Here is an 8843-nt window from a genome sequence, read left to right as displayed (position 1 = left end):
CCTCCCATTAGATCAGGTTGCTCAAAACTCCATCCAGCCTGGCCTTGAACACTTCTGACTTTCACCTGTTGATTCGCAACAAAAAGTGGAAATTTTCCATTCAGTGGATTAGCAAAGGGGCTGACAGCCGTGTTTGCAGAGGAGAGACACAGCGCATCATGCCAGCACTGTGAGCATGCAGGGTCAGTGCTTCCTTGCTGCCCCGTGCTGGGTAAGACCTGGGTACAGCCGCAGCAAGAATGTTGCCCTAAAAGCTAGGAGGGCTTTGCAGGTTTGGCTCTCAGCTCCAAGTTGCTCCTAGACAGCACTTCTGGCAAGGTTCATGCTCAGCATGATTCAAAGGGGGAGAAAATAAAGGAAGATCCTGGAGAGAGAATTACACACAAAAAAAGAGAGCAATATAAATGCTTAAGCATAAAATAAGTAAATAAATAAATAGCATTAGGAGTCTTGTAACACGAAACTTGTCACTATTCCCCAAAACACACATTAGAAAATTGGCAACCTCCAGACAAATAACAACACATAACAAAGGTGCCAGATTACCTCTACTGCCTTTCCCTGCTCTCCAGAGTTCGCACCTGGGGATTAAACACAAGTTGCTGGAGGGAAGGTCTTCCAGTTTGCCTCCTCACTGAAGGTTTTTGGGGAGAGTCAGGTCTCTCCGTGTGCTGGCCATCAGGGCTGATCTCAGGACATCGAGAGCTCTCCCTCTTCACCTTCACCTTCTCTCTGTCATAGTGCAGGTGTTCATAGTGGTGGGTTGGCAAAATAGTTCCTCACTGACTACTCCAAAATCTGTTTCCAGACAGTCTGATAGCGTGCCCTGTGGGTTAGGTCACTTGAACACCTTTAACCCCAGCATACCCTTAGGATCACCTCATGCTGTCAAATGTCACTGAGGCCCCACTGATCACCCTTTCTGGGGGTGTCAAGGGACACTCACCTGTGGGTCATGGGCTGGGAGCAGCCAGGTGGGCTCCCCGGCACAGGCTCCTGGGGATGACTTGTGGGGAGAACTTCCCCAGCACTTGCCCTTTGCTCCTTTCAGTTTCTTCGGATGAGGCACAGGGTGGGTGTGACTCATTGCTGCTTTCGGGAAGTGGCAGGGGCTCACGGCTGTGCTGCTCGTCATCAGCATCCTCCCCGATAAGGCTGCGCTGGCTGCAAGACTCCAGGTGGGCTTGGCAAGCCGGGCATCTCTGGGCTGTCTCTTCCTCCTTGCCTGCCAGCAAGGCACATGCACGGGAGGGTGGGATGAGGAAGCCTGTGCCCCTGCAATATCATGTATGTTCGAGCACCTCGGCGTATACGGATGGGGAGAGTGCGATGTTGACGGCGCTGAAGTAAGAACCTGGGCAAACAGCAGTGAGGTAGCGTCTGGGACCGCAGAGCAAATATTTGCCTGCAAAGCACTTCGGCAGATAACTGAGAGGCAGCCAGCATGGGGCGGAGGTGTCCGGAGGAGACAAGGCGCTGCTTGTTTGCTCAGCAGTGCAGAGGACGGGAATGCAAAGCCCGGGTGACCCTGGCCTCTCAGGCAGTGGCAGAAGGTGAAAGACAGGAGTTGGGAGGGCATGTGTGCCCAAATGCCCTCCCAGCACTGTTCAGGGATGAGAAGCTACAGCCAGGCAGCAGCAGGAGTCCCCAGGAAGGGTGGCTTCCCCCTGCAGACCTCCACCAGACTGCAAGTGGTGCCTGCTGCCACTGGGACGTGGTGGGCCTGGTCTCCAGCCATAGCCTGCCCTTGGTTGCAGGCCCTGTGTATAAATATCGCTGGCAGACAGCAGCAGTCACGTCAGGAGAGAATGAGGTGGGATAAAAGATCTTCCACTTGCACCCTGCACTGCTCTCAATGACCATTAGGAACTTGTGGAGGGAGAAGTCGCTCTGGGACCTTACCTCCTCGCTCAATATTTCTCACAGAAATGCCACAGATTTTTTTAGAAGCTTTTGGAGACGGAACAAACTCCTGACTTCTTCAAGAAGAAGTTAACCGTGCACCATGCGGAACAGCCTGTCCTTGGGCTGACTTTCAGGCCTATCCTCTGCCAACATCATGAGGTGCCCTCAGGCCTTGTGCTGCGGGGGGCTGGGAGAGGTGCTTCCCTGTGCACATCTCCCATTCTAGTCCTGGTTTCACAGAATCACAGAAGCATTAAGGCTGGAAAAGCCCTCCAAGATCACCTGGTCCAACCATGCCCCTACCACCACTGTCACCCACTAACCCATGTCCCCAAGCACCACGTCCAACCTTTCCTTAAACACCCCCAGGGACGGTGACTCCACCACCTCCCTGGGCAACCCGTCCCAATGCCTGACTAAATGATGATGTTCCTTAGACCTCTGCCATTTCTCCTCTGCTCTGGGTGTTAAGAACCTTACTGTCTTTGCTGTGTCCTCATACGCAGCTGTTGCAGTCATCCTGCTCCTCAGCCTCCTTCCTGGTTCCCTGCAGCCATTTGCAGGTGTGGAGACCAGAGCTACACGGAGGGCTTGTGGTGCAGTCACACCAGGGGCTTATGTTAACAGCAATATTTTTGGTTCTTTATTTCATTCCTTGTACTTCTTGACCTTTGATTTCCAGTCCTGACCCCTCCTGAGCACACCAAGCCATTCTTGGCACCTCCTGGGTCTCTTTGTGAGTGGGATCTGTCATTATGCCACCACAGCAAGGGTTGCTTGAGCCCTATGCACACTGCATGTATGCTGCATTCACCAAAGCTGGGTTTCATCTCCCACTTGATTGCCCAGCTACTTTGACATTGAGGGAGCCTTGTGCTGTCATCAAGTAAAAAGATAGCTTGCTAGGCACCTGGCTGCCAAGTAAACCTTGGAAGTGTAAGTAAGGGAGCAAGGCCTGTGAGTTTTCAGACTCTGAAACAAGTGTGTAAAGGGTATGCCTTACCTCATCCCCAACTTAGCCACCACTGCAACTTGTCAAAAAAGCAGAGAGGAAGGACTGATATGCAGAAATCTACCCTGTCCAATCTTGCCTGAGTTGTTTTCATTTTGAGGCAGCCTTTGGAGCAGGTTATGCCTTCGGAAAGTCAAAGGCTGCTCCAAAGCCTGGCTTGCAGTTCAGCACCCGATGCTGTTTCTGGGGAATGCTGACTTTCCCCATGGCAGATGGAGCACTCATGTGACACTCTGTACACTATGTATCATCTATTTACATCTTTTTTTACATTAGCAACAGATGGCTTGGCATAATTATTTTTTTTTAAATTAAGGGTAAAATACATCTAAAACTTCACACATTTTCTGGAGCCTATGTTTTTTACTTTTACAGCACCGGTGCTAAGGTCTTCATCAAAAGGACGTCCCTTACCCGTCCATTAAATTCCTTGAAGAGGTGTCACACTAAAGATGCAGGGAGAGGTTACAACAGTAAGTAAGCAGAAACTCTCTCCATTGTGCAAGGGAGACAGGAAAAGGCAGCACCAAAGCAAGAAAGACGAAAGTGAGAAGAAACAGACTTAAGGGCAGTAATAAGAGAGCAGGGGAAGAAGAGAAGCAATAGTGCTGACGAACACTATCCTCAAAAGCTGATCTGACTCAGGTCCTTCAAAAGCTTGAGACTACTTTATAAATACAAAACTTACCAAAGCATGAGTTCAACAGTTGGTTTTTGTCTTGTTCCTCTTTTGGTATACAGGGCTGTAGGAACTGGTTCCTTGCTATCAAATTTTCTCTGGAAAAATGAGGTTTGAAGAGGGGGAGGAGGGTTAATGTAAACCAGGACTTCTACATGCTCACATGACTCCCAAAGTTGGGGGTGTAAGTGAGCTGCCAGCTTGGTTTGACCATCAGCAGTGCTGATGCTGTCAGAAGAAAAGAAGAGGAGCTATACATGATAGACCAAGAGCAGCCAAGGTACTGAAATATCTTTATCAGACTACATTTGCCTTGAAAGCAAAAGGGCTTTGAACAATTAGGGAGGAAAAAAATCACCATAGTTGCCATGTGGAAACATGATACTTTTGCACACAGTCCAGCCTTGCACGTGGACAATATGAAAAGCTGCTGCCATCTGTTGGGAGGTGGCTGGGGCATGGTGGGAGAGGGCTGCCAGAGCAGGACCTGAGAATCCAGTTGGGACACAAAGGATTTAACCTCCATCCTCACCGCAAAGGACCATATCCAAGGGAAAGGAGCTCTCCATGGGGTATCATACCTGCTCACAATCTCAGCAGGGCTGTAGTACTATGACTAGGCAAGGTCCTAGCATGCCTTGTGTCAATGGGCTAATAGGAATGAGTACAGAGCAGTTTGGGTTGGAAGATCATTTTGATTATATGAAACATCTCACAAGGGAAGGGCCATGCAGGGAACACCAAGATCTGCAGACAGAGTTCAGGGCAAAGGCTGCAGGACCTCTCGGTGGCCAATAGGCCAATGGTGCACTGCATTTATGAATAGGTCTGTCCCAGCTTGGGCACGTACATCTTTTGGCTGAGATACCACTCTTTTGCTAGATTTTGCTAGATTATTTTGACCCATGGACCTTCAATGCAGAAAATCAGATGATGCGCCTACTGTTTCTTGCTTGATGTTTCTTAGCAAGCAAACATGGTATGGTGGGTGGATGCAAAGCTAGTTTACATTTTTACGCTAGTTTTACTCCTCTGTAAATCCTACTCAGTAATGACTAATCCCCAAGTTGATTCCCCTTTCCCATTCGGATTATTTTATTTTCACTAGATTTTGATACTTAATACAGTTTAACCATTTAGAGTCTACCTGTTACGATTTTTCAAGTGCTATAAGGCTGGCTCTAGGGTAGTACCCTAATATTGCTTACTTGTACTAGTGAATACCAGGATTGTGATAAAACCAAAGGCAATGGAAATAATAAGACACCAACCCTCTAGAAAAAAAGCAGAAATACTTGAAGGAAAATGCACAGAAAAAGCAGATTGTGAAAGAAAATATGGCAAATGCCTACGAGCATTTCAGCAAGTAACCAAGGACAGAGGAGCCCACCCATTCTGGGTTTATTCATGAATCTTCCCATAACAGCAGGGGCAGCTTGGGCCCTGCAGCCTCTGCTTAACAGCTCTCATTTTTTCCAGGAACAGTGCTACGCAGGACTCATCGTGCTGCACTGAAGCCAGGAGGATGCCAGCAAGGCAAAAAGCTACGCTACTTTGTGGAGAGTTGTGCAACTAATTCCTGCTGGGCTTAGGTCAGTCTGCAGAAGCTCAAAAATGGCTGTCAGTCCCCTGGGTACTGTGGGGTACACTCACCAACACTGGGACAAGTTGCCCCGGCTGCATCTGCACCCTGCCTTTGCTTTTGGCTGCCTCACAGTCCTCATGGGATCACCACAGGCCCCTGCTAGGACCTGATCTCACCGCCCTTTGCAAGGAAGCATGCCTCAGTCAGGGCTGTTCTTTCAGGCATTTTCTGGTGGGTTGGTGCTACCCTGCCTCCCTTTCTCCTCCAAAGGGTAAGGATCTACCCACTTCCTTCTCACTTTTCTTGGCAATGAAGCCCCTGTAGTGCAAACTCCTGGCTTATGGGGAAGTGTTTCAGCTACTCCCTATGTCCTTCTGCCCCCAAATCTACCACGGCATCTGCAATGCCCCCAGCAAGTCAGTGAGGGGCTCAGCAGGGTACAGCAGCCCAAAACAGAGCACGAGGTAGCGCAGATCTACTCTTTGGGGCCCATGTGGCTACTTCTGCTGGTGAGCTAACATCTACGCTTACTGCAATCACCTCATTCTTCTGAGCAAGATGAAATAAATCAATAGCAAAGACCCGAAGCCAAGAAAGGGTTTGCCTAGCAGGACAGAAGGGGAAGTTCATGGGATTTCCAGAGAAACAGCTTCGGTGACACCATGTTGGCAGTCCTTGTGGTTTTAATCATGTGACTTATATGCCAATTATATATATATATATTTTATTTATTCTGGAGCTCTTGTAGTTGTATTACTGAGTTCTCCTTCTTTCCTTTTCTTATACAGAAATTTATTTATTTAGTTAGTTAGTTAGTTAGTTGTTGGAGGGAGCTGTGAAAAAAATGATGAGAACAAAAACCCCAGGGGCTCAAACTACCTGTATGCAAATAAAGGGTGACACCACAGAGCTTATTTTCAAAGCAATGCCTTGCTTTTCTTCAATAAAAGAAAGTTGCACCCAACAGCCTCAGTGACAGAGGAAACCAATCTTTCCAGACATGACTGAAACTTTTTGCAATAGCTCCTCGGTGCGTGGGCTCTACTGCAGCCTCCCAGGTGTGAATACAGCCCTGGCTGACAGCAGGTCCACTTCAGTGCCATGCCTCTGTTTTTTTCTTTGGTTTCAGTCATCAAACAAAGGGTATTGCTGAGAAACCTAAACCAAAAGTCTGCTGGGTTTCAGGTCCTTCATCCTTCATGGGGAAAAGCAGGAGATGAAGGGTGCCCAGCCCTGTGAGCAGGGAGGAGACAGAAGAACGGGGCTGCCCGTAGCTGTCTTCTTCCCGTTGCTGCAGCTGACCTTTTAACGAGACATGTTTCTCACCCTCCTTGCTGATGCATGACATGTTGAGGGGTAGGCAGGAAGGTACGTCTGGGGATAAGGCGCTGAGTATTGTGAGATAGGAGCGAGTGATTCATCAAAATTTGCTTTGTGATATTTACTGTGCACCACAGTAAGAAAGTGGGAGGGGAGAGATACAAAAATGTGCAAAAGAAGAGAAAAATGACCCTAAAACAACTTCCGTTTGTTTTGTTGGATTCTGAAGACTCTAGAGAGGATGAAAACATCAGCTTGACTTAAACCAGCTCACTCATGAGGCATAGTTTAATAGCTGGTTGGAGTCAGCTTGCATTAAACAGAATCCCATGAATTTCTGTGATGATCCCAGGCATGAAGGCAACAGCAGCAGCAGGTAACAGAGCCCCTGGCACCCAGGGGCTGAGACGGTGGGGAAGGCAAGAAAGATCCGAGTGTGACCTCGTGCTTTAGAGAGCAGCAACACATCCCAGGGGAGGATGGGAAGCGTCTCTCTCACAAAGGTGGTTTACTCATAGGTGCTTGCTCCGCATAAAATGTGTTTTATAAAAGGTTGTTTTCATGTTCTGCTGCCTCCCTGTTTTGATATTAGAAGAAGTAAGTTTCCAAAATGAAGGCAGAAATAAGGGGTACAGGGAAAAATATTCTTGACTGTGAAGCACAACATATGCTAGTGTGAAGCTGAACAGCTTTCCATGTAACATATTCTAGCCAACTCATTCGCAACACCTGATATACCCATGGCTCCTCATTAGTTACCTGCCAACAATGAGCAATTGACTTAATATTATCAATTGTGTTCCTTTCCCCTCTCCTTCCCTCCCACCAATTAAGCATCTGTTAGTCATGAGAACTAATCCTCTTCTTGGAAAATAATGGGACAAACAATGAGTTTTTTGTAATAAAATTGAATATTATTGTAAGTAGTCATTAAGGTGTCCTGAAATAAGGTGGAGCCACATTGTTACCTCAGGGCTTTTAAGCACTGCAGTTTAGCAAAGCTCCTAGGTAAAGGCATGCTGGTCAGGCCTGCTGGCTGTTGTGTACAGATGAGGCTTGTTAGAAACACAAGATAGACTTGGTCAGATCAGGACTTCTCTTGTCCCATGTCTATTAAGGCCCAGAGCCAGCTACCTTGAAAACAAACAAACAAACTTTTTTTTATTCATCTACCTCTTCCCAAGGCAGGGCTAGCAGTACAGATGCCAGTCTCAACCAACATGAATCTGAATTTGCCTTTAGAAGCCTCCCAGCAGAGTTCCCACCATTGTCCCAGACAATATCCTCTGCTGGTTCACCTAAGCAAGTTTGTTTTTCTAATCTAAGCCTAATTTGGTACAACTCAAGCTCAATGCCACTTTCTCTAGTCATACCAGATGTATAGAATAGCATTTCTTTTTAACATACTTAAAGACAGTTCTCTTGTCATCCTCAGTCTACTTTATAGACAAAACACCAGTCTCTTCAATCTGTCTTCATTGTTGCGTTTTCTAGACTTTTTGTAATTAATGTGCTTTTTACCTAGTATTACATAATGAAAGAACTACAAGATATCTACTTGTCCTCATAGAGGGCTATAAAGTAAAAATAACAGTAGATCACAAAATTATATTTATTTATTTTTTAGGCCCTTTTCCTCTTCACCCCAACCTTTGTCATCTCGCTGTCCTTTGATTTAGTCCACCCAACAGCGAGGCCCTAACTCTTGTTGTACGAGTTGCAGTGGAAGTTCCCAAGCCAAAATCTGAGATTACCGAGACACGAAGAAAACCGAGCTATGACTGACAGACTCTGTGTGTGGATGCTGACGAGACAGACATCCTATGTAGCGCATTAGCTCCCTAGATCTCAAAGGAACAGGGATGGGAGTGTGACTTTGTGCTCTGTCCCCTCAGAGCAAATGCCCATGTGGCTTCTGGGGTTGGTGACTAGCAGGCTGGTGGTTGGTAGCAGAAAACCTGCCTACAACTGCAGCTGAATTATAGCTTCAGCTCTCCTAAAAGAGCCATCTACTGTGACAGCCTTGTCTGGGGAACACTCATCTTCAGCCGAGCCTCCCACAAGCAAATGTAAATGCAACAGACAAAAGGACAAGTGTGTACCATCAAATTTTCAAGTTTATTTAATGGCTTTTTACCAGATACATAATTAAATGTGTTTCCATAAATACCGTGTTTCCATAAACATGGAACCGTGTAACAAAACAAGCTAAAAAGTTTATCACGGAGTTTACCTTCGGCAAGTTTGCAGATGACACAAAACCGGGGGCAGTGCCAGATACACCAGTGGGCTGTGCTGCCATCAGGAGGAACCTCGAGGGGCTTCAAAAGTGGGCTGGCAGG

This window comes from Aythya marila (assembly GCF_965140915.1).
Source record: "Aythya marila genome assembly, chromosome: Z".
Taxonomy (NCBI): domain Eukaryota; kingdom Metazoa; phylum Chordata; class Aves; order Anseriformes; family Anatidae; genus Aythya; species Aythya marila.
Note: the sequence above shows the minus strand (reverse complement) of the source record.